At 35.9% G+C, this 25,080-nt stretch overlaps 1 pseudogene; it reads right to left on the reverse strand.

The window, feature by feature from the left end:
* Positions 1-13,807: 13,807 nt before the first annotated feature.
* LOC115424789 (disintegrin and metalloproteinase domain-containing protein 11-like) overlaps positions 13,808-25,080 on the reverse strand; it is a 40,854-nt pseudogene continuing 29,581 nt past the window's right edge.

A 25,080-nucleotide genomic window follows, 5' to 3' on the forward strand; every position in this document is an offset into this window, starting at 1 on the left:
CAGAGCAAGAGTATAATTTTTTTGCATTCATCTGAGGTCATCATTAGGTACTTTCTGGGGGAAATATGTCTAAATTTACCTTTTATTATTGGGTTGAAAAAAGCTGGCAAAGCACCAGGTTACAAAATGTACCCAGATTCATAAAAGTACCCATATCTAACCTTTTTAAAGTGATTTATTACCATTGATTGATAATAGTATCCTCTGTATTTTGTATTTTATCAGTATAAATAAGGTATTTTCCTGTATTTAATTGACTGATCATGTAGATGTTCATAAAAGCTCAGATTAAAGCTGAAGGTTATTTTGTCAAAAACAGAGAAAACTGCAGAAAAAGTGACTTTTTCAGTCAAATCTATTCATAACTGAACATAAAACAAGCATCTCCATCCACTGTCATTGATCCAACTCCATGGGTTTTACTGGTGAATCAATGTAGTAGTAGTAGTAGTAGTAGTAGTAGTAGTAGTAGTAGTAGTAGTAGTAGTTTTATTTTGAGCACATAGAATCATCAGATAAAGAATCATACAACATATTCAAATAAATAAATATATAAATACATCAAATTTTTCTGTGCTCGAAAAGGAGTGGGAAGAAATATAACTTATTATTGACTCCCACCCCCTTTTTACAAACTAATAATCAAACTAGATCCGCTTCCTTTGCTTTGTTTACACATATTTTCCTCTGTATATTTTTTACAATAACACAAAACATCCATACAAACCATTCACATAAACTTTTTTGGTCACCTCACACGCAATCAGATTTGCATAGTCAACCATTTTTAACATAAACTATAATATTTATATGCAATTTAAATATTTACTCCAAATACAATGATCAATAAATGTGATAAGATCTTCTTATCATGATAAACAATTAATTACAATAATATTTTATGCATACTTCTATAATGTTCTATATTTTATTATTATAGTGGATTTATACATCCTTTTAAATGCATGTTCACATTCATTACGGAGTCTCTGAACGTCCAAATAGGTCATATCTGATGACCATGAAAAGATGACAAACTGAATTTTACACCAAATATTTACATGGATTGATAGGATTAGTGGATCCACAGGTATGAAACAGTTTAGATCAGTAGATGCTTTTGGTCGGTAATGGATGTTTGGGTCTTTATGGGTTAATTTTTCTTTTTTTTTCCCCAACAACATTTATCAGGCAAACACAAATTGCCAAAGAGTTGCACTGAATTGTGGGAGACTTTGAAAGATTTAACTATTATAAATCAAAAAGGCACATTTAAGGCTGTGAGCAGTGCTGGGAGGCGTCATGTAGAGATATTCAGGTCTGACCTACTTTAAGATGCACAAAGGAGTTCAATATTTTGTCCTCTGCCATCACTGCAACAGCCTGCACTGACAAAAACAGAGCAAAAACTGCACATACATTATTCATTTCCCATTGGGTTTACAGGCTCTTCTGTGCATCTGGACCTGATAAATGTGCCTATCAAATTTAATAAGTCTAGATGAAACCAAATGCAAGGGCTTAATTTCTTTCCGTTTTGAACCATTTCCCTCATTTCCTAAACACTACAATTCACTAGGTTACCGTAGAATGATGGATTAATCGACAGTCACAGGATTTTAGTAAGTTTTCATCATAAAAACTCTTATGATACTCAACTAATTTAAAATCAATCAGGTTAATTTTATTGGGGTTTTGTTTATTTATTTTAATTTTTTATTTTATTTATTCATTTCGAACATGCAAAGAAACAAAATAAAACAAAACAAAGCAAAATAAGACAAAAAGAAAATAACATTGTTAACCCTTTCATGCATAAATGATGAGAACCTTAGTCGAGATTTTTTTCCTGAGTGTTTTTATTTCTCTTTAGGCATGAAAAAACAGTGCAATTGAAATTTTTTATTGAACCTATTTTTTATGTAGGTAGATTTGTTTCTTTATTGCTCTAACCATAAAAAAAATATTTTCAATCAAAAAAAAAAAAAATTGCAATAAAAAAACCTTTCCAATCAAAGAAAAAAGTGTTGAATGCAAAAATATATATATATATATATATTTAAGATCCAAAAAAATTGCATTTGAACACTTTTTTCTTTGAATGAAAAGTTTTTGGGTTTTTTTTTTTGAGTGAAGTGAATTTTTTTTTTTTTTTTGATTGAAAATATTTGTTTTTGGTTTGTACTTGTAGCATAGTAAATGTACTGTGATTCATTCCATTACTAGAAAACAAAGTCAAATGAAGCAAGTTTGGGTGATTTAACTGGTAAAATACTCAATAAAATAATATGAAATATAATTAAAAAGTAAAAAAATAAGATGAATGCAAAAAATATTCAAGATCCAAAAAAACTGCATTTGAACACTTTTTTCATTGATTAAGGTTTTTTTTCTTGAAGTGAATTTTTTTAATTGAAATTTTTTATTGAATATATATATATATATATATATATATATATATATATATATGTATATGTTTAATTTTTGAAGCAAAGAATGCAATATCAGAAAGTGACATACTGTATGAAAACTATCAAATCAAAACATTTTTTATGCAGCTAATCTGATGTTTTCTCACATTTTATCAAATTCCCAATTTTTATTAGCAATTGATTTCCACTCAAACATGTTAGTGCAGATCAGGTTTATCAAGAACAGCAAAGTTACAGTAATGGTATGAATGTCAGAGTATTATTATGGGATAGCGCAAAAGTGTCCACTGTGTTGGCTGATATGAAAGTATCAAGTAAGTACTTTCTATCATCAAGAGTCTTTAGATCAGGGCTGTCAAAGTCATTTAAGTTCGGGGACCACATTAAGCCAAATTTGATCTGATGTGGGCCGGACCAGTGAAATAATAACACAATAATATGGAAATAATGTCAACTCCAAACTTTCCTCTATGTTTTACAGCAAAAAAGTTAAATTATGCGATGAAAGTTTTTACATCTATCAACTATTCTTTAAAACAATGTGAATAACATGAACAAACTGAAATTTAAGAAAACTAAGTGCAATTTTAGCAATATTGTGTCTCAGTTTAGCCTCTGCCCCATAAGGTTTAATAGGGATGGTACGTCATAAACTGTTCCCTTCACCCATTAATCCGTAAAGTCCCACTGTGACTTTTATGTGAGTTCCCAAATTAATTTTTCCTCTTTTTAACCTTTCTTAAGTAATTTATCACTGTTTAATATAATATCATCCTCCGTATTTTATGTTTTTTAAAGTGAAAATCGTGTATTTTCCTATATTTAATTCATTGATCACGTCGATGTTCTTAAAAACTCAGATTAAATTGAGGGTTATTTGCGGTGGCCCAGAGGTGCAACAGCCCAAAAAATGATCCATGTAAGAAAAGAAAAGAAAACAGCCCAAAAACTTATCCACTATAAGAAAAAAAAAACCCATCATCCACCCTCTCAATTAGGGGGGCGCTGTTTACCCAAAAGGTCTCTTGCTTTAAAATTAAGGCCACCAGAAGAAAATAAAAGCACAGGCTGAAAATTTTAAGGCCTTGAGCTAATGTGGCTAATGCTAACGAAGTAACCCACCGGAAGCGGAGGTCGGTGCACTAAAAATAAAGTTAATTTTAAAAATATGTAGTGGATAATTTTTTGGGCTGTTGTCTTTTTTTCATACAGTGGATATTTTTTGGGCTGTTGTCTGTTTTTTCTTACAGTGGATAATTATTTGAGCTGTTCTCTTTTTTTTCCTTAGAGTAGTTCATTTTTTGGGCTGTTGCACCTCGAGGCCACCATAGTTATTATATCAAAAACAGAGAAAAATGAAGAAAAAGTGACTTTTTCAACAAAGCAATTAATAACTTAAGTTAAAAAAAAAAAAAAAAGTGTCTCCATCCACTGTCATTGATCCAACTCCATGGGTTTTACTGGTGAATCAATGTTGTAGAAGATGACGGTGTTTCCACGGTAACTACAGAGCCTCTGAACGTCCAATGGGTCATATCTGATGACCATAAAATGTGAATAACTGTATTTTACACCAATTATTGACATGGATTGATAGGATTAATGGGTCAACAGGTATTAAACAGTTACATTAGTAGACGGTTTTGGTTGCCGGTGGATGTTTGGGTCTTCAAATGGGAATGTAAAGAGACAACTATCAGCTCATTCTCATATGTACATATACTTACCTCTGCCCCTAAAAGGACATGCACTAAACATCGCATTTTTGTCCTGGAAATACAGTCTTACGTATTAAATAATTATAAATAGGCTGCCCCCAAGAGGAAATATTGTTGGAAAAAGCAGATTTTTTTTCTCCCTTGGGTCAAAAATGGTCCTTAAGTTTACAAAAGTAGGTTTAAAATAAGGCTGCAAAGTTTTTTTTTTTGTGTCTGGATATGATACGTGTCCTAAATTGGGAACATCTAAGAGAAATCTCATATGGGGATTTAATTTTTGACATTTTCAAGGGGTTGCAACTGAACCACTTTCCCACACCCATCTCCAAGACTCATAAAATATAAAACTGTACACTACTTCTGACACGTGCAAAGTTTTATGACTTCTGAAGCATGTTTATCCCCTCAAAAATGAAACTCTTGGCAGCAGAACAAGAAGAATAACCCTTGTGTTTGTGTATAATTCATACCCTCTGTTATTTAACAGTGACATGATTATGATATTTTTAACAAATGGCTTTCAGAAGCTGCAACCTGAGGCAGAAAACTCTAACCATCTATTAAAAGCACAAAAAAACAACAACACAGAAATACAGCGAGATGTGAGAGTAGGAGGTGTGGTTTCATGTTTTTAGTATTTTATTTTCCCTTCGTTTCAATCCATCTACAAGCCTCTAGTCTGTTTCATCCGTCTCATTTTCAAAAAGATAGTGTCTAAAAATACGGGGTGGGATGCATCTCATTTTCACTTTTTTTTTCCCTTAATGATCAAACAGGCTGTATTTGATACCAACGCGGTACATATTGTAATAATAACAATAGTGCATCTGCCGTAGTGCAAAGCTCAAACAGACTGAACTGACCTCATACACACTTGCAGTATCATCATACACGGTGCCTCCTCGACCCCGGACTAGATCTCTTTAATCTCATTTACAGTGGGGGGGGGGTCATTACAAAGTCTCTGGGCTGAGGCGTTGGCCCAGGGCTCGGGGCTATCAACAAATGTACAAAAAAAAAACAAAAAAAAAAAAAAAGACTCTGAACTCCTCAGTGACGCCTGGAATGGTAACAAGACGGCTATTACCCACATTGAAAAGATGCATGGACAGGAGAGAGGGTTCCAGATGCAACTCGTGTTAAGAGACGGATATCTATATGTTGTACTGAAACAGATAAAACTCATTATTTTAACATAGCTTTTAAATAAATTCTCATACAGTGCATTTAACATTCAGTATATCTTGCACGTATTTACAAATAGGTGTGCATACAGTTGGCTAGTGCTCATTTTCTTGAAGATACATGACATTAAAAACTGTTGGATTCTTTATTAATGTGCTGCTTTTGGTTGCCATGGCTACAGCACACAACAGCTTTTGTAGAAAGAGATGATATTCTAGAGGTAAAAACCCGCCTATCTAACCCGTGATAGGAGGAATGTTAAGGTGTAGATGGGCTCCGGTTGCCCCTAGCACTAATGTAAACACATACATTCTCCTTTTCTTTAAAAATCTCACACCCGTACATTCACTCGTGAGCACACATTCGGACTAAAACCTCCTAAACGTACAAACTTTTGGCCTGAAAAGTGGTGAAACACACACACACACATACACATACACACACACAGACGGATATCGTGGAATGTATGTTGGTTGGTCTGTGGTTGAGAACACTAAGTTACGGTCGTTGCTGCTTCAAAGTTCGGTGTGTAAAATGATCCCAAAACCAAAACACCTAACTTCTCTTTTTTTTTTTTTTTTTTTTCTCTTTGTACCTGAAAACCTGTGGGGTGGCAGGTAAGATGCTTCAAGTTAAAAGAACAAATAACAATGAACTGAACTGGCTTATCAGTGGCACATACAAAAAGTCGTGGGTTTTCCTCAGCATTTTTTCTCTTACCTTTACTGGAGAGTTATCATGTTAACTTATCATCAAATCAATGGCCAGAATACAAAACTTCCTTTCTGAAAAAAATCACTTTTTTCAGGAAACAAAAAAAAAAGTTTATTTTTATTATAGTATGGTCTTTGTTAAAGATATCCAAGCATATTCTACTGTTCTCAGACTCTCTTTCTATATTATGTGTTGCTATATTATGTGGAGTCATCCTTGTTGTCACCATTTAATGTGAAAACTCAAAATCGAAAAACTTGCAGATAGGAGGTTTTGTTTTTTGGCCATCGAAATGTTTCTTTTACGTCATACACCAAATATACCTTTCAGCTGGGGTGTCAAACTCATTTTAGCTTAAGAGCCATATACAAACCCAATTTGATCTCAAGTGGGCCGGACCAGTAAAATAATGTAAAAAAACAAGTAAAATTTTAGTAAAATTACATTATGAAAGTGTTTACATCTACAGAATTTCCTTAAAAATGTGAATAATTGGAACACCTGAAATTTCAAGTGCAATTTTAACAATATTATGCCTCAGTTTATTACAACTTACAGATCACAGTGGATCTACAAATGCACAAAACATTTAGAAACAGGCAGAATATTGGTAAAATTCTATTAAATTTTCTTTAAAATTTCCAGGTTTTTCATATTTGTTCAGGTTATTCACATTTTTCATTGCAATCACGTGGGCCAGTAAAATAATAACATAATCATCTATAAATAATGTCAAAAATGGGCAAAAATTTGATAAATGTGAACACAAAGAACCAAAAAAAAAATCAACAAATATGAACAAAATAAAAAACAATAACAAAACATGCTCAAAGACAATTACCTGGGTATCTGGATTGATGACAAACTGTCCTTTACACCCCATGTGGAACATCTGTTAAAAAAGCTTAAAGCACTACTAAGCTTTTTTTTTTACCGTCATAAATGCTGTTTGAAGATTGATGTTAGAAAAAAGCTTGTACAAACTACATTTCTAAGTGTGTTGGATTATGGGGACGTCATTTACAGGAATGCAGCTGCAACGACTCTCCACCATCTAGACACAGTTTATCACAGTGCTTTACGTTTTATTACAAATGCTGCATTCAGGACCCATCACTGTAAGCCACAGGTGTCAAACATGCGGCCCGGGGTCCAAATTCAGGAATTTGGGATGAATTTGTGAAATACAAAATTACACTAAAATATTAACAATTATTTAGTTCAGGTTCCACATTCAGACCAATTCAATCTCAAGTGGGCAGGACCAGTAAAATACTATAATAATAACATAGAAATAATGACAACTCCAAATATTTCTCTTAGTAAATGTAAATATTTTCATGTATTTACACTAAAACAAAGTTTAATTTTGCAAAAAATGTGAATAACCTGAACAAATATGAACAACCAGAAATGTCAATGTACAATATTCTGCCTGTTACTAAATGTTTTTGTGTATTTGTAGATCCACTGTGATCTGTAAGTTATAATGTGCATGTGGAAATGATAAACTGAGGCAGAATATTGTTAAAATAACACTTATTTTTTCAGTTTGTTCATGCTATTCACATCTTTTGAAAGGATAGTTTGTAGATGTAAACCATCTCATAATGTAAATTTACTTTTTTCGCTCTAAAACATAGAAAAAAGTTTGGAGTTGACATTATTTATATATTATTATTTTATTATTTTACTGGTCCGGCCCACTTCAGATCAAATTTAGCTGAATGTGGCCCCTGAACTAAAATGTATTTGACATCCCTGCTGTGAGCTGTATGCTCTGGTCTCATGGCCTTCACTAAGGCTCAGGAGGCAGCACTATTGGCTTGGATTCATCTACAAGTCTGTATTGGACAAACTATCCCCCATATCTCTGTCGCCTCTTGTCTCCGTCCACCAGTGGATACAACTCTTGCTCATCACATCAGCTCCTCCTTAGAGTCCCCAGAACCCACTCAGAACTTAATAAAACAGCTTTTTCCTATGATGGGCCTTGGTCATGGAACAGTTTGTAAAACTCACTTCAGCTTCAGCATTTCATTATCTTGGGTGAATTCAAATCTGTTCTGTCAAACTGTCTGACAGAAGTGTGCAACTGCTATCCTTAAACTGGTTTTCAGCTTTCTCTGTTTTTAGCCATTTTATGCTGTCTTAATTGTATGTAAGTTTTATACGCTGTTAGTTCATTTGTATTGTACTGATGTGCTTCTTGGTCAGGTACCCCTTGAAAAAGAGATTTCATTTCAAAGGACGTCCTGGTTAAATAAAGGTTAAATAAAGCTGAAAAAAACCAAAACAAAAACAGCAAAACAAACATATTGTGACTGTAAGAAAGAGGATTAGGGTCACTGGAAAAAAAAAAAAAGTCCAATATTTTTTTACTACTAGCGGCATTGTACCCGTGGTTCCTTGTACGATAGCGCCCTCCCGTGGTGCAACGCCCTTCCGTGTTCTGTGTTTGCAACATCGATCGGACATCGATGGGATGGACACCGGACACGGGGCGGGGCTGAAACGTGCATTATATAGTAGGATTATTCTGAGGAAAAAAGTCAGAATTCTGAGGTTCAAGTTAAAATTCTGAGATTAAAGTCAGAATCCTAAGAAAAAGTCAAAATTCTGATTTTTTTCCCATAGTAATAACAAAAAAAATACATATATAGGACTTTAATTTTTTGTTGATTTTTTCCCCCAGTGGCCCTGATCCTCTTCCTGTATATCAACAGCTGAAAGGTATATTTGGTGTACAACAGAACAGAAACATTTGGTGAAAAGTTAACGTGATAAAACTCCGGTAAAGGTAAGAGAAAAAATGCTCAGGAAAACCTACAAAAACCCACTCTTAGTACACGCCCTCATCAGTCTGGGCTCTGGTAAGTAGTGACTGGTTTTAGAGCCTGATTATTTGTCCTCTTTCAGTCTCTCTTTGGAAAACATGCGAAAAACAGTCCATTTAAGTTTTTTTTTTCTCTCTCTTCAAATAAAACCATTTTGCCAAACTTTGAAACAAATCGTTGTCCGTTTTGAGATGCACCAAGTCAAGGCCTGGACTTAGAGGAACATCGGTCCTTTACTTTGTTAAAAAAAACAAAACTAGTCAACTCCTTCCAGATCAGTCTCTTATTTGACCAGTCCAGTCCTTTATCTGTGGACTCAGTCGGTGGCCAGATACGTTTGTGTGCAGGCAGGCAGGCATTGGAAAGACGTGTCTCGTATTAAATTGGTCCACCGTTGATATGTTCTTTTCAGACTGTCTGAGATATGAGAGGACGGACACAGAACGGCACACACCGAAGCGCATTCGTGAAGCCACCGGACTGGAGGAAGACCCCGGCGTCCTCCCGTAGAGAGAACCACCTGCTCGCTCAAAGCGTGGCCCAGACGCGGTCCTCAGCGGCCAGCTGGCAGCAGCCGCAGGAACATGATTTGGCTGGTCATAATGGGAGGAGCTTCACGGGCCCCAGGGTGGGCGGGGCCAGGTAGGAGGACGGACGACAGGAGCACACGGAAGAAAAAAAAAAAAAATAGACGATCGGAAGAGGTTTGGAGAGATCTGGGACAGGAGTGGAAGACTTTTGTTCCCCTGTTCTCCGATGTGAAAACGACACAGTGCGAGGAGGAAGACGGGAAAAAGACAGGACACCGAGACAGAAAGACAGACAGACAGCTATCCTCCGCCAGATCTGGAAGAAAAGGAGTAGAAGACAGAAAATCAGACACTAAAACAACACAAATTGATTTACAATATCACTTTACAAACCTCAAAAGTCCTGGATAAAAAAACAAAAACATTTTCATTTCATCACTGCAACATTTTAGCTAAACCTATTTCCTGTCGGAATCATTTCAATGGGACACAAAATAATGGATTAGCCGATAACAGAAGCTTCATTTATATAAAACCAAGTTATGATAAAAAAGGCAAAGGTAAAACAAATTCACAATCATTACCTCATAATTCAACAACTTATATTTGCTCTTCTTTGCCTCGTTCATTGAGTTTTAGTGGTACAGAAATAATACTAGAACAGTTGGATCGGCAACGTTTGTCTTACTGGTTTTTGTTTTATTAAATTATCCATGACATACACTAGTCTCGGACTATCAGCTTGTTTCAGATATTTACTAATTTAAATGCTTATTGTTTGGATTGCGTTCTGTTGTCCGACCATGGCTGATGTTCTTCTGTTATGTGGATGTATAGAATGTGTATGTCGCTACTAGCTGTTGACCCGTGGTTCTGGGTTCTAATCCTCTGATCCAGTTCATTCCTTTACTTTATTTATTTTCATGGTAATTCCACTGGCATTTTCAGCTGAATAACTTCTCCACTGGCATGTCTGTTTCTAAACATGAAATTTGACACCATGGCAATGTGGCCCTATAGAGGGTATGCATGTGACGTCACCGCGGTTCCGCCCATGAGTGGCAGAAAGAGGGAGATGAGTGGCAGCATTGGCTTCAATACCGTCTAAACTTAAAACAATATTTAATAAAAAAATGGGCAAGAGCTGTGTGAGATTGATTGTATGAACAGGTTTGAAAAGCAGTCGGAGCTATCGTTTACAGGCACTGAAAACAAAGAAAAGAGAAGTAGATGGAGAAACAAACTGAACCAAAAACAATACCCCTTGCCTAACCTTTGGGGGGGGGGGGGGGTTAATTAGCATAATCACTATAATCTGGCATATTTCCATACATATCTTCATTAAGGTGCATTGTCCCTTCAAAGTAAACTAATAAATAGAAACATATTGATGCACAGACGATAACAGATGAAGACATTTAACGAGAGGGAATTCAATAGATTTGGGGAAAACGGATAACCAATTTTTTTTCCATGTAATTATAAGGGAATAAAATGATGACATGATGTTCTGACGGGATGAGACATGGGGTGATTTTCAGGTGAATGTGAGGGTGAATTTAGTGAAGTGTATACCTTCCTCTTCGAATGTCCCTGCATCCCAGGGGAAAACGCAAAGGAAAAGAGATAAAGATTTAGACATATCAGAGGCAGCAGCAAAAGTAACAACAAGCTTCAATAAAAATATAAGTTAATTAATCTTAGTTTCAGTTACAAATGTTAAATCCTTCTATTTTATCAGGTTTTAATGGGCTGGATTAGTCTGAGAATCGAGTTTGAATTTTTTTTTTTTTTTTGGGAGATTTACCCCCCAAAATGTTACTTTTAACTGCAAAATGGGTTAAGCACAATTCAATTATTCAGACGATTACTCATTTATCTGTCATCTTGTAACTATTACACACATTTATGATTAAATATATGATATCACATGCAGCAGGACTACAGTTGTCATGGCCCCGACCCTCTGTCCATAAGGTTTAACAGGTCTCCCCATTATAAACTGTACTTTTAAGCCAGAAATTGGAGTGTAAAGAGAAAACTAACAGCTCATGCACACATGCACGGACACTTACCTCTGACCCTGAAAGGACCTGCTATTAGATTTCAGCATTTTGTTTATAAATCACCACAGTATCATTGTCATTAACCATTTAACAACGGTCAGCAGGATATTTTTGATATGATATATAGCAGGTAACTAAGATAATTTTCTGTATTATAAATTCTAAAATGCAAAAAGTACTGTTGATTATTCAAGTAAATAAAAGAAATGTTGAAATATTTTAAGAGAAGGGTTTTTTCCTGTTTTATACACTATATGGACAAAAATATGTGGACACATCACACCTACATCTTGTAGAACTTCCCACTGTAATACTATTAAGATGAAAATACCAAATATATATGATACATTTTTAAATTAATATTTCTTTTAAGTTTAAAACCTGAATTTTCTTCCTGTGTGATGTGCAGAAATGGCCAGATACATTTAATACATAATAAAGAAATCTAGAGATAGAACATTTAAAACAATTACAATGATTAATTAAATAAAATATGAAATCAAAACATGTGTCATGATGATATTTAATGCAATATAAAATTCTAAAGTGACATGTGCCATTCTAGCCCATTGTTTGCAATGAAACACCTGAATTCAACAGGTCCCAATACTTTTTTCCATATAGTGTATATCCAACCTGTTCATATTATAATATTTGGATGTTTTACTTCCTAATAATTCTCTTTTTCTCATCAATTTTCCCTGAAACAATTCCTCGCTATTGCATTTTGGTGTTAAGTAAACCTGAAAAAAAAATGAACTGTTTAACCCTCAAAGACTTAAAACAAATCTACTGATCTAAACATTTTATAACTATTTGACCACTAATTCTATCAATGCATGTAAATAATTTATGTAAAATCAGCTACTCAGGTTTTCAGTGGTATCATATATGACCCTCATAGGACGTCAGAGCCTTCCGTAGTGAACATCATCTTCTGTAACATTTTTTGACCAATTACTGTGAATAGAGATGCTTGTTTTTCACGTTCAGTTAATGGAAAATTTTGCTGAAAAAGTCATTTTTTCTCCATTTCTCTGTTTAGGACACCAATAACCCTTGCATTTACTCGCAGCTTTTATGACATTTACATGATCAGTGAATCAATCATCAGAAATACATGATTTTCACTGAAAAAAATGCAAAATACAGAGGATAATATTGTAATAAATGGTGATAAATCATGTAAGAAAGGGTTAAATCTAGAGAAAAAAAATAATTTGGGAACTGCCGCAAAATTATCACTGGGTTTTTACAAATTAAACTAAAATTCAAGCACTTATCTGAAAATGCAAAATGCAGAGGATAATATTTTTATCTTTTCCTTTTGTTTAATGTTTTAATATCTATGTTTTTAATGTAATTTTATGCTTTTGTAAAGCACTTTGAATTGCCATGTGTATGAATGGTGCTATCTAAATAAATTTGCCTTGCCTAATATAATAAATGGTGACAGTTCGCTTACAAAAGTAGAGAAAAATGTATTTGGAAGTTGCTGCAAAGATACCTCTAGATCTTAAAGGGTTAATAAAAGTCCAGTTTGAAAAAATAAATGACTTGAAATGTTCCAACTCTTCCAATAAAAAAAGAATATGAGGTTTGTTCCTAAAATAAACATTAGGTCCTGGATTAAATCCTATAAATTCCTCATTTAAGCACATATGATAAAACTTATGTATATTTACTATATTTTCTGGTGATTTTCATAGTTTTTGCATGTTCGATTTAAATTAAAGCAGTCCTTTCAGGTCAGAGTATAAGGAGTGAACAATAGCAAACATGCACAGGTGGAAACAGTGCAGAAGAAACACTTCAGCGAGGGCATATGGGATTAGGGTGCTGCCTATAGGAGAAAAACAGGAGAATGCAGGCTAAAATAGCACCAAAGGCAATGCATATTAATAGAATGTATGCTAAAGTAAATCCACTGTAACACTGCACTTATTTTTACTGTGAGGTCGGGGGAAACTTCAAGATGTGGCACCAGTGGAGGAAACGTCTATGATACATGTGCTGCAGTGGTGGTTTTCCTGGCAGATTAGCGTCTCGGTCCTGCCCTATCGCTTACTATGAAAGGGGGGGAGGTGAAGGGAGAGAAAGAGATGCAGGATGGAGCTCGGAGGGGGGGTTTAATCAACGATTCGGTCAAAGAAAACAAAAGAACCGGTGTGATGTTTCATATGGAGCTTAACGCCAGAAGCAGTTCAAGCATTAGCACGGCTCAGGCTTGACTCCCCGTTTCCCCTCCCCGGGAAAGTTGGGCGATGAGTTGCATACGGGCATCTATTTTAGAGAGAGGTGAGATGGGAGGGGCAGGGGGTCCTTTAGGTAGAAGCAGACAGGTACACAAAGGCATGCCAGAACTCTTACTTAAATCCCCATCCTGTTCCCCCTAGGACTATAGCTGCCAGGAGAATAGCACCTGCGATGGACCCTATTATGATATTGGTGCCACTGGGACCTGCGCAGAGGAAGGAGGGGAAGGGGGGGAGGAAGGGTGCGGAGGAGGAGGAGGAGGAAGAGGAGGAAGAGGAGGAGGAGGAGGGGGCAGAAACAAAACAACACCACTAAAAAACACACGTCAGAGGACAGCCTCAACACTGTACATCAACGACATCAAGTAGAGAGAGGAAGAGAGAGGCAGATGGTGAGATACCTGCAGACAGAACGAGAAAGAGATGAAGAAAGAGGAGGAGGAGGAGAAGAAGAGGGAGAAGAAGAAGAAGGAGAGGAAGAAGAAGAAGAGGAAGAAGAAGAACAACAAGAAGAAGAAGAGGAAGAAGAAAAAGAGGAAGAAGGAGAAGAGGAAGAAGAAAAAGAAGAAGAGGGAGATGAAGAAGAAGAAGGAGAAGAAGAAGAGGGAGAAGAAGAAGGAGAAGGAGAAGAAGAAGAAGAGAAGAGAAGAAGAAAGAAGAAGAAAGAAGAGAAGAAGAGAGAGAGAGAAGAGGGAGAAGAAGAAGAAGGAGAAGGAGAAGAGGAAGAAGAAGGAAAAGGAGAAGAGGAAGAGGAAGAAGAAGAAGAAGGAAAAGAAGAAGAAGAAGAAGAGGGAGAGAAAGAAGGAGAAGGAGAAGAAGAAGAAGAAGAAGAGGAGAAGAAAAAGAAGAAAAGAAGAAGAAGAAGGAAAAGAAGAAGAAGAAGAAGAAGAAGAGGGAGAGGAGAGAAGGGAAGAGAAGAAGTAGAGGAAGAAGAAGAAGAGGGAGGAGAAGAAGAAGAAGAAGAAGAAGAAGAAGAAGAAGAAGAAGAAACCAGTACGTGGGGTGGAGGTGGGAGGTGGGAGAACGGGCGGGTGAGCGCAGGAGGTCAGGGAGACAACGGTTACAGAGAAATAAACCAAAGAAAAACCAAACAGAAAAAGGAGAGTGTTGTATTACTTTGTTCTCATTGCCACTCTCCTGCTCTTTCAGCTGGACACCCTCTTGCTCAGGGTGGCTTTGGCTCTTTTGGCTCTTTTTGGCCCTATGAGAACAGCTGCTCAATTGCTCTGTGTCATTGGCAGACTGCAAGAAAGTAAGGAAGACACTTGAAGAAAGGCAGTGCCTGCAAGAAGTACACACACTGTCCACAAGCACCGCACGCACACACACGTACAATAATAACATACTACACATGCACATATGCTCTAATGGGTAAACATGTCTTAACACACACCCACACACTCCATACACTGAAACCAAGACTCCACAGGAAGGAAGAAAACACTGTGTGGTCTAAATACTGATGTTCTTAAAAAACAATCAGGTGAACTACTGTTTTTCTTGTGTGTGTTTTTTTCAGGGTTTTGTATCAGTACATAGAGAAGCTACAGTGGTGATGGGTGGAGACTATGAGGGGGATATGAGAGGCGGACAGAGAGAGGTATGGTCAGTCTGACAGGGGTTATGGACCTTTCTTCTCAGGACCCGGGGGGACCGTGGGCTCAGGGATGGGGTCAAAGACGCTGCAGTCCTTGCCGGTGTAGTCCCGGTCGCAGATGCACTTCACCTCGTTGCTGCAGGTCTGATAACGGAGAGGGTACATCAGACAAACAGACCATCAAACTGTCATAAAAGCATCCAGTAAAACACTGGTTCCCAACCTTTATGGCAGGGGTGTCAAACTCATTTTAGTTCAGGGGCCACATTCAGCTAAATTTGATCTCCAGTGGGCCGGACCAGAAAAATAACATAATAATGTATAAATAATATCAACTCCAAACTTTTTTCTATGTTTTAGAGCGAAAAAAGTAAATTTACATTATGAGATGGTTTACATCTACAAACTATCCTTTCAAAAGATGTGAATAACATGAACAAACTAAAAAAATAAGTGTAATTTTAACAATATTATGCCTCAGTTTATCATTTACACATGTATATTATAACTTACAGATCACAGTGGATCTACAAACACACAAAAAAATTTAGTAACAGACAGAATATTGGTAAACCTATATATAATGACAACTCCAAACTTCTTTGTTTTACTGTAAAAAAAACCATTAAATTATGAAAATATTTACTTTTATAAACTATCCAAAAAAAAAAAAAACACCCTGAAAAAACTGAAATTTAAATTAAAAAACGTAAGAAAATTTAGTGCAATTTTAACAATATTATTCCTCAATTTATCATTTCTACATGTGCATTATGGATCAGATCTACAAAGACACTAAATTCTGAGGAACAGGCAGAAAAATTGTTAAAATTGTGCTTAATTTTCTTTAGACATTTCAGGTTGTTCATTTTTGTTCAGGTTGTTCACATTTTAGTGTTTCAGGATAGTTTGTAAATGTAAATATTGTCATACTTTAATGTTATTTTTTGCACTAAAACAAAGAAAAAAAATTAAGTTGTTAATTCTAGATTTTTTTTGGCTTAATTCAAGATTTTTTTACTTAATTAAAGATTTTTTTTTTTTTTTGCTTAATTCAAGATTTTTGTACTTAATTGAAGATTTTTTTGGCTTAATTCAAGATTTTTTTTTACTTAACTGAAGATTTTTTGGCTTTATTCAAGATTTTTTGCTAAATTTGAGATTTTTTTTTTGGCTTAATTGAAGATTTTTTTTACTTAATTGAAGATTTTTTTTTGCTTATTTCAAGATTTTTGTACTTAATTGAAGATTTTTTCTGGCTTAATTGAAGATTTTTTTGGCTTAATTCAAGATTTATTATTTTTTTTACTTAATTGAAGATTTTTTTGGCTTTATTCAAGATTTTTGCTAAATTTTAGATTTTTTTGGCTTAATTGAAGATTTTTTTTACTTAATTGAAGATTTTTTTTTTTTTTGGCTTAATTCAAGATTTTTTTTCCTTAATTCAAGCTAAATTTTTTTGCTTAATTCAATTCAAGACTGTGGAATTTTTGCACTTGGCAAAAACATCCCAGGGGTAGAACTGGACCCTTATAGCGGCAGCCGCTACAGACACGATGTGGAAACGGCAGGAGCTCTCTTCCCTTTATGCATATTCCTCCAGCCATTTCCACATTTCAGCCATTTTTTGCGTCGTGTTTCATCCATATAACCATATGGTTGTACTGCTGCTGTCAGGTGGCTGTGCGAACCTCCGTTTCCCACAATGCACGTTGTGACAAAATTCCAAAGTTACCTCCTGGCTCAGTTTGTAAACAAATGGTTTTGTTTATGGCGGATGGGACTTCGAAATTGTTCACCATATTGCAAGAGATTCAGGTGAGTAATCACAAAAAGATTTACAGATTCCTGATACTTAGGCTATGACTGAGGTTTTACAGATCTGATGAAAAATCGGTCATGAAAGTCTCCCGCACCTTTAAAAGAGGTGAAAATTATTACAATCACGTCTGTGTCAAATTCATAGAGAAATCCTCAGCAACTCTGACCAGAACACGGATGGAAAAAGCTACAAAGACATAACTTCAGGTGTGTAGTCTTAATATGCAGGTTTTGTCACAGTTTGATATTTCAGTTTTACCACACGCCTGACTTTAAGGTGAAGACCATCGCATGTGGAAAACGATGCATAATTCAAAGGGAATCAGTACATTTTTCTCTCACTATTGACTGTAATACAACTTTTTTCCTGAAATCAGGTCTCATGGAGAAAAACCTGAAGGGGCGGGACTTCAGCTGTTTATTACCACAACCACGTCATCAAAATAGTGCAGACTGATCTGAGAGCAGCTTTCTCAGCTGGTGGGCTTCACACATTCATTTGAACTGGGTTTACAAAGAGCAGTGTAATTGCTTCAGACGCTGCCTGATGTCTTTTATTTTGACAGATGCATCAGAGGTGTGCAGTATCTGACTGCTGTCACACAACGCAGACATGTGATTGACAGGTGACAGGTGAAGTTCAGGTTGTATGAGTGTGTGGGTTAAATAAGGATTCACCAACAGTAAAAATAAGATGGGACTGAAACCCAAGAGTGTGGCATGTCAGAACTGAATAAATGTTGTTTACACTCAAAACACACAGTTTTCACTTGATGTGCATTAAGTGAACACAGACAGTTCCATAAACCTGAGTTTTTCAGTTGCCCAATCGTTTAGTCAGTTTATTATAAGAATAATGCACTCAGTGAAAATCTGTATAATTTGGTTTAATAGCCCACATCTTACTAAATAAATCAGAAAAAGCTTCAGACACGTAACGATATACTGTGGTTATTAGAAGTACTGTTTCACATGCAGTTCAGTCTTTCCCACTTTTATTTGGTCTAAAAAATTTCTAATATCTCTATAGTTCCATATTAATAATAATAATAATAATAATAAAGCTGAAGGTTAAAGGACTACCATAAATTGTCCAAAGCAGTTTTTACTTTTAATTTAATGTTAGATAACAAGCACACGATGTTCTACTTTTTAGCAAAATAAAGTTTTTGGGATTTATTGCATGGTTTTACACCCACATTACTCTTTTCCACTGTGGGTGCTTGTTAATTTAATGAATTACCTAAGTCCAAATGATGGTTTTTGATCTTTCTGGTCTCGTCAGCTTTATTTTACATCAGATCTTAATACTCTCAGGTCCCTTTCAGACCACGAATCCCTAGAAAAAAATAATCTATTCATGCCTGTCTGGACAAAGTAAGCTTCTTATTTACTTCAAAGACTTCTGTTTTAATCTACAGCTAAAAACGTGACTGGGTAAATTCTAAATGACTATATAATACTGCAGTTAATAAAAATCGATGAAACAGAGACACATCTGTTAGTGTTAAAGGCACCAACTCAATATTTAACCCATGAAGTCCCAGAGCCACTTTGTGAAAGAATTTGTCTCTATATCTAACTTTTCCTAAGTGATTTATCACCATTTATTAGAATATTATCCTCTGTATGTTGCATTTTTTAAGTGTATATCTGGTATTTTCCTATGTTTAATTTGCTGATCATGTATGTTCATTAAAACTCAGATTAAAGTTGAAGGTTATTATGTCAGAGACAGAGAAAACTAAGTAAAAACTGATTTTTTTAAAGCAAAGATGTCAATAACTGAACATAAAAACATCATCTACATCCACTGTCATTTATCAACCTCCATGGCTTTTACTGGTGAATCAGTGTTGTAGAAGATGATGGTGTTTCCAAGGTAACTATGGACCCTCTGACCATCCAAATGGGTCATTTCTGATGACCACGAAAAGATGACAAACTGCATTTTACACCAATTATTTGCATGGATTGATAGGATTAGTGGATCAACAGGTATGAAACAGTTTAGATCAGTAGATGCTTTTAGTCGCTGGTGGCTGTTTAGGTCTTTATGGGTTAAAGTGAAACAACAAGAATCCTTTACCCCGTGGTCAGAACAGATGCGTCCAAAGTTTGATCCAGGGCAGGTGCTGAGGTTAAAGGCCACCACAGGGAGGCAGCGTCGCTCCAAACACATCATATTGGGACCGCAGGGAGTCCCGTCCTCCACATACCCGAGATCTGAGCCGTCCTCCAGCAGGACATGTCCTCCTCTGAGAAAAACATCCAAATAGGTCAAATGGATGGTGATGGGAGATGACAACATTCTAATACTGATGCAGCAGTTAAACCCGAATACTCACCGGCAGTCCAGGTACTTGTTCTGGTGGTAGAGGGAAGCTGGTCAACTCACCAAGCAGGTCTCCGAACTTTGGGTTCATAGTCACGTTGGCACAGAACAGAAAGCCGCATAAAACATCCCTAAACATGAAAAGTAAATAAACACCCAAATTACACCTAAATGCACCACTGAACGACACAGAAAATCATTCCTGCCTGTTTAACTGTTTCACTCCACCTTATAACCACATATTTATAATTACACACAACACTATTTTTGCGCTTATTATGTATATTTCTTTAATTATCATAATTACAATATATTGTCAAGCACATATACAAATTGCTGTTCTAATTTGTGTTTTAATATGTATATTTGGTATATACAGGGTGGGGAAGCAAAATTTACAATGAACATTTAGTTGTTTTTTCTCAGCAGGCACTACGTCAATTGTTTTGAAACCAAACATATATTGATGTCATAATCATACCTAACACTATTATCCATACCTTTTCAGAAACTTTTGCCCATATGAGTAATCAGGAAAGCAAACGTCAAAGAGTGTGTGATTTGCTGAATGCACTCGTCACACCAAAGGAGATTTCAAAAATAGTTGGAGTGTCCATAAAGACTGTTTATAATGTAAAGAAGAGAATGACTATGAGCAAAACTATTACGAGAAAGTCTGGAAGATACTATTAAAGAAGAATGGGAGAAGTTGTCACCCGAATATTTGACTTAACTTGCGCAAGTTTCAGGAAGCGTGTAAAGGCAGTTATTGAGGAAGAAGGAGGACACATAGAATAAAAACATTTTCTATTATGTATGTTTCTTGTGGCAAATAAATTCTCATGACTTTCAATAACTAATTGGTCATACACTGTCTTTCAATCCCTGCCTCAAATATTGTAAATTTTGCTTCCCCACCCTGTATATATGTTTGTATATTTAGAGCTTTATATATGTATATTTATATCAATCCAAGATGGCGCAACGTACAGATGCCTCGGTGCTTTGCACTCTTTATAAAACTGTCTAATTTGCACTATGTAAAAAACTGTATTGCACTACAATAATTTATATATACATAAACATATATTGTTACAAACTGTATTCCTGTACATATCCACTCACTGTATAAATGCTTCAATTTGCACTTTCTGTACATATTACAATGTAAAAACCCACTGTAAATAATATACACATATACTATATTTTTTAGAGCGGACCCACACACCCACTCACTGTATAAAAACTCCAATTTGCACTCTGTACATATCACACTGTAAATCCACTGTAAATCTCAACCCATTGTTGTCTCTGTCTCCAGTGGACTGTCTACATTGTGTCTCGGTCCACATGTTGTCTGGGTTCATGTCAGAACTGTATGTCGTGAGCATTGTAAAAACCGAAGCCAAATTCCTTGTATGTGTTCACATACTTGGCCAATAAAGCTGATTCTGATTCTATATGTTTTTTCTTTTTCTGTTGTATTGATAATGTCTTTCATGCTACTTTTTATTATACTTGAATGGAGTGACTGTAACACCCCATAATTTCCCCCCTTTGGTTAATAAAGTATTCTGATTCTTTAAGCTGAGGCACAGATTGGAGTAAACATTGTTGCATGATTTTATGAAGACATTTGATGCGGATGGTGTCACTTACGGCTTGTTACACTGCAGCCAGCCCTGACCGTCAGGACCGGTACCACAGTTTCCCTTCTCCGTCCCCTCGGCATTCAGCTTCTCGTAACAAAACCTGTCTGCAGAATCTGAAAGGGCAAACAAAGTGTCACAAATCAGACTATATCAAGCAGAATAAGTCTGGAATATTGATGACAAACCAATTGTGGTGTAAGTGCAAATTTGACTGTTTCCATTTTATGCAACTTTATACTTCTACTCCATTGTATCTTATGCTATGTTCACACTGCAGGTCTCAATTGATCAATTCCAATATTATTACTATTTTTTAAAATAGTAAATAAACACTTTAATATTTGTACATATTCGCAAAAAATTCAGTTGGTTCTGCCTCTTAAACTCAGATTATTGTTGAGAATTTATGTATTTATTTATTTTTAATATGCCATGTAATGTATAAGAACAAAATAAATTTCCTATGTTGAAAGGAAGATGTGAAAACAACACTGCAATATTGATGAATGGTTTTGGAAAAACATTACAGAAGTCAAGGCTGATTCAACCCTTATACACGACTTTTTTTCTCAATTCCAATTTTTTTGCTGAAATTTTTTGTGTGGTTGTTCACATTATAATTCAAATGGAATGTCTGAAGTGACCTACATGTGCAGAACAAGTGAATATACACTTTGCTGGGTTCTGTCACATATCAATGACATAAAATTCACATGAAAAGTCACGTTACAAAACATCAGATGTATTATGTATTCAATTTAGGTCTACATATGAAAGTGACCTGGAGCTGATTAGAAAAAAAGGCTGTCATAAAAAATTTAAAAATCAGTCACATATGAGCAAAAAGTCAGATTTGGGCTAATTTTACCAGCAGGGTGAACATAGCATTAGAGACAAATACTGTATTTTTTTATTCTTCAGACTGTAATTTTCTATTTCCTTTCCTGTCCTTGTGTTTGTCATAAACTGAAGAGTGAAGTTTTCCTTTATGGGCTAAGAAAATTCTCCTCCAATGGAAGGTAAATACACTCTTTAACCCTTTCATGCAAACTGGTCACTACAGTGGACAGCTATTCTCCTGCTGTTCTCTTCTACATTCATGGATTTTGTTGTTTTAGTTTCTTATCAGCCAATACAGTGGATGCTTATGCACCATCCCATACACTGCAATTCATACCATTACCATTAAACCTGATCTGTAGTAACATATTTAAGAGTAAATCAATTGCTAATTGTTATTAGACTGTAATTAACAGGGTTTTTTTTTTTTTTAAAGAAAAGTTGTTGTTTTTTTGCACGTTATCTGAGTGAGTAACAACTAGTATTATAGTATCTTAAAATGTGAGAAAACATCAGATTAGCAGCATTAAAAATGTTTTTATTTCATAGTGTGAAACTGCTGGCTGTAGAACAAATTGCCCCTTGGGGATAATAAAGTTTACCTTGACCTTGACCTTGATAGTTTTCACACAGTATGACAGTAATGCATATTTCTTTGCATCAAAAATTAAACACATGGTGTCCAGCTGAGTGGACATTTTTGGAACTCCATGAAAAATAGGTTCATAAAAAACATTCAATCACATAGTTTTTTTCATGCGTAAAGAAGAATAAAAACACTCAGGAAAAAAAATCTTGATTAAGGTTCTCCTATTTCATGCGTGAAAGGGTTAAAAACATGTGGATTCAGTGTAAAAAGTACAATGACGAAGCTGATAACAGGTGAAAGTAGCAAAAATACACTAAATACAGCGTATATCAACATAAATATTGATTTTTATGCGGTCATTTATAAGGTGGTAAAAGCAGTAGATAGACCAGGGAAGTGTCTGTACCAGAGGAAGGAGCTGAGACTAGATCTACTGTACGTTCCTACCTTCACCTATTGTCATGAACTGGTGCAGTGACTGAAAGAACCAGGTTACAGAAATAAATTTTCTCTGCAGGAACACTGGACTCCCCCTTAGAGACACTTCCAGAGGAGCCAACTGAGGTGGTTCGGCCATCTGGTCAGGATATGTCCAGGAGGTGAGATCCCAGGGCAGACCCAGGATACGCTGGAGTGATTATATCTCTGGCCTGGGAACACCTCAGTATCTGGGAACTAGAGGAGGCAGCTGGGGAGAGGGAAATCTGGGCTTCTCTGCTCAGGCTGCTGCCCCCACGACCCAGATAAGTGACGTAGATGGATGGATCTGGTACAAAACCTCTACGCCTTCCAGAGACTCATACGGTTCTGCATACCTGTGTTGAGATTCCCTGTTTTACGGATGTCCCTGAACTACTCCTGGATCACATCTACACCTGGACACTGACCACCATGTCAGTCTTTTTCTGATTTAAACATTTTGAGAATCATGTGGTGAATGGAGTTACAATTACACTTTTTATACTATATTTACCTCCGTCAAGTGTAATGGCGAAGGTAAATATAGTAGAAAAAGTGAAAAGGGGGGGGGTTGTCTGTCTGTGTGCAAGATTACTCAAAAGGTTATGGACAGATTTTGATGAAATTTTCAGGCAATGTTGATACTGGCACAAGGAACAAATGCTTAAATTTTGGTGGTGAACGGGGTAGGGGGGTGATCTGCCTTGGTGGAGGTCTGCGCTCTGCGAGTACTTTTCTAGTTTGTTATCACCTCTGCCAGAAGGTATTGTGATCACTTTGCTTTGTGTGTTTGTTTGTTTGTTAGCAACTTTACGGGAAAACTATTACAACCATCTTTACCAAATTTTACCCACAGATAGGCCTAGGCCCTGGGACGAATCCATTAAATTCTGGGCCAAGTAGGCCAAAATTCAAGGTCACAGCAAGGTCACAAAATCTCAAATTTTCCTAGCTCTCATCATTGAGCAATTTTCAAAAATTCATAAAAATTCAAAACGACTCCGACTAGCCTCCAATTTGATACACCTGTAGCTTATAACAATATCTTGTATCTGTCACAAAATTGTCCACATCCACTGTGGAATGAGGACTCTGTTGACATTTCAATTTAACATTGAAAATCCCATTTACACATTTTTCATTTGACTCAACAAATACTGATTGGAATTTAAAATAATTTGACATACACATGACTGGTACCAAGCTTCAACTTTTTCGGCTGTATGGAACAACCTTGAAACTGTTTGATTTAGAAAGAAATAGTCGATCCACACATGCACACCGTTCAGGGTGCTTGGAGGAGGTTTGCGTTCTCTGAACACATGTTATATTTAATTATACTTTACATACTATATTCTGATGCTGATACACTTTGACTTAAATAAGGTTTTGAATGCATTACTTTTACTTGTAGTGGAGCATTTTTACCCTGTGGTGAATCTGAGCACTACCAAATATGTTATCGCTTGCATGTGTTTGTTGTAAACTTACTATAACCCCAGAGTCCTTTGCACTGTCCATCACGAGTCCTGCATCGCCCCCCGTAACAGCGTCCCTGAAGAGTTGAATAAACAATATTTAACATCATCAAACAGTGAGCAGCAGATCAGAAAAGATAACACAAATGCACTCCTACCTGAATGCTATCACACATGTATCCGTCCAGCTTGTGCACATTGTGTGGGCACTAAAAAAGAGGAAAATCCACACAGTAATGATACTCTAGATCACAGGTGTCAAACATGCGACCCGGGGGCCAAATCCAGCCCACCAAAGGGTTCAATCCGGCCCCTGGGATGAATTTGTGAAATGCAAAAATTACACTGAAGATATTAACAATCAAGGATGTTAAAATCATTTTAGGGCATTTCAGTCTAAAGTGGAGCAGACCAGTAAAATACTATCACAATAACCTATAAATAATGAAAACTGTAAATTTGTCTCTTTGTTTTAATGTCAAAAAGAAGTAAAATTACACAAAAATGTTCACATTTAAAGACTAGTCTTTTAGAAAAAATGTGAACATCTCAAATGTCTTAAGAGAAGTATG

The sequence above is a fragment of the Sphaeramia orbicularis genome, chromosome 8 (assembly GCF_902148855.1).
Source record: "Sphaeramia orbicularis chromosome 8, fSphaOr1.1, whole genome shotgun sequence".
NCBI lineage: Eukaryota > Metazoa > Chordata > Actinopteri > Kurtiformes > Apogonidae > Sphaeramia > Sphaeramia orbicularis.